The sequence below is a fragment of the Mus pahari genome, chromosome 4 (genome assembly GCF_900095145.1).
Source record: "Mus pahari chromosome 4, PAHARI_EIJ_v1.1, whole genome shotgun sequence".
Lineage (NCBI taxonomy): Eukaryota > Metazoa > Chordata > Mammalia > Rodentia > Muridae > Mus > Mus pahari.
This window is the reverse complement of record NC_034593.1, coordinates 132,741,434-132,744,121: the sequence shown is the minus strand read 5'-3', so window position 1 is coordinate 132,744,121 and position 2,688 is coordinate 132,741,434. Positions and strand designations below refer to the sequence as shown.

The 2,688-nt window shown below is 42.3% G+C and overlaps 1 protein-coding gene across 1 annotated transcript in view; it reads right to left on the bottom strand.

Annotated features, from left to right (window-relative positions):
• Col24a1 (collagen type XXIV alpha 1 chain) overlaps positions 1 to 2,688 on the bottom strand; it is a 256,021-nt gene that overhangs the window by 195,843 nt on the left and 57,490 nt on the right. The gene's annotated exons all lie outside the window — the stretch shown is intronic.

Here is a 2,688-nt window from a genome sequence, read left to right as displayed (position 1 = left end):
GAGACAGAGAGAGAGACAGAGAGACAGAGAGACAGAGAGACAGAGACAGACAGAGAGAGAGAGAGAGAGAGAGAGAGAGAGAGAGAGAGAGAATCAATTTCCTAAACCATTATTTGTAATCTAGTTTTTGGATTAAATGTCACTGTTTTTAAAAAGCAACATTTCTAATTTTAAAACATTATTTTATATACAAAGAAGAGTAAAGTAGTAAAGAGAATTTTTTTTTCATCATTACGCAGTCACCAAATGAGAGGGAACTTAAGCAGGATTCTGCCTAAGTCATGTGCTACCTCTGCTGTCCCACAGGGTTCCCAGGCTGAACCAGGGGTGACTATCAGTAAGCACTTCCCATGTCTTAAGTGCTTTATACACAGTGCGATTCAAGTGTATTCAGTCTTTACAGTGCGTCTATTCCAGGGGCACTGATGCCATTTTATCTCTGAGGACAGTAAGTACAGAGGGGTAAGTTCCCTTAAGTTAGATCACATACAAAGGGACAATTTAATGCTGCACGGAACTGACCATTCCAAGATAAAACCATGAAGACTCAATCTTGGAAGGGCATTCTTATGAGGGGAAGGCACGACACACCTAAATTCTGTGGATGTAAGGTATTTACAGTGTGAAGTGCCTACTAAGAATTCCACACCGTGAAGCTTTCCCATCATACATCACATTACAGTATAATATAATGCTCAGCTCTTTGTGCTTAATGTTATATATGAAGGCTTTTCTATAATGATGTACCATTGATGTTCCTAAAGTTTACAGTCTTTTTGTCATCATGATGATGATGATGATGATGATGATAATGATGATGATGATCATCAGCAGCAGCAGCAGCAGCAGCATTATTTGGGTCCATGCATGTGTTTACATAATGTATGTGGAAAGTGGCGGGGCACGCATGCCATGGTGCACTTATGGTGGGCAGAGGATTCATGTGTGGAATTGGCACTCTCGTTCTGCCTTTATATGGGTTCCAGGAATCAAACTTGGGTCACCACACTTGCTGAGCAAATGCTGTTCCCCACTGAACCAGCCATGAGGTTCACACTTTGTAAACACTACAGGAACAGCTTATGCTATTTACTATTGCCAATATTCATTTTAAAATTCATGTTAAACAAAATAAAGTATACAACTAGACTCATACCTTTCTTATTTTGACAAGTCAGCATTAAACGTCGTATTGAAAAGATTGCCTCAAATGACTGGCTCCCCCAGTACATACGTGAATATGTTTTTACGATAGTTTAGCAGCAGAAAAAGATGATGCTTCCAAAGCACAATTAACTTGTACAAAAAAGGCGCACTTTCCCTATTGTTTAATTAGAGGATTAAAAACAACAATGGCAGCAACTGTGTGGTTGAGCACATTGTAACCTTATTCCTTTTAGTAACAGTGGAAGTTCAAGCCACAATTCTGCCCCCACCGTTCTGGGAAGTCAAATTGTTGTCAAGAAGTTTAGGAATCTGTAACACATCATCCTGTTCAGTACAAGTGTCTCTGTCTCAGTTACGGTTACTGTAGCTGTGATGAAACACTGTGACCAACAGCAACTTGGGGAGGAAAAGGTTTATTTCACTCACAGTTCCATATAACAGTTCAACATCAAAAGCAGAGAGGTCAGGAATTTAAGCAGGGCAGGAACCTGTAGACAGGAACAGATGCAGAGGCCATGGAGGGGTGTTGGTTACTGGCTTGTTCCTTGTGGCTTGCTCAGCCTGCTCATGTATACAACTCAGGACTACCAGCCAGGGATGGTACCACATACAACAAGGTGAGCTTCGCTCACTGATAACTAATTAAGAAAATGCCTTACAGCAAGATCTTATGGATAAATGTTCTCAGTTGAGGCTCCCTCCTCCCAGCTTGTGTCAAGTTGACAAAAAACACTACCCAGTACAATGAGCTAACATGTATATCTGAAAGTATTTGTGACAGCCAGATAATGAAAAGAGAAGAGGAAAAAATACTGTTATAAATTTGATAAATTAGAGAAGATTGACTGATGTTTCCTCAGTGAAATAATTAGGAGTGTGGGACACAGTAGGTGGCCCCATTAATGTGAACTGTCCAGGGAAGGCAAAGTCACAGAGATACAAAGTCGCGATGTGGATGTAGCAGGAGGATGGAGGGACCATGGAGAACTGGAATGCCTTAGGGGTGATGGAGAAAATGTTCTAAAACTATAAACCATGGTGGATGCCCAACTCTAATGCTCTAAAGCCTATATCACATTACACAATCTAAAGGAGTTAGTTGTGTGTTGTGTGAATTATATCTCAATAAGTTGTCCTGGAAACAGAGAAGCAGGGCTTCAGACAGGCTCAGCCAATGAAGTGCTTGTGGCAAAGCAAAACAATCAGGGTTGTGGTTCCCTGTACTCAGGTAAATACTTGAGCTTGGTGGCACATGCCTATGATCTCAGCCCTGGGGAGGGAGAGAGCAGTGGAGCTCCCTTGGCAATCAATACCTAGATGGTGTGGCTGAACTGGACACTCTGGGTACAGAGAGACCCAGTCTCACAACGGAAGATTGGAAGCCATTAAGAAAGACACTTGATGCCGGGCCTGGTGGCACAGGCCTTTAATCCCAGCACTTGGGAGGCAGAGGCAGGCGGATTTCTGAGTTTGAGGCCAGCCTGGTCTACCAAGTGAGTTCCAGGACAGCCAGAGCTATAC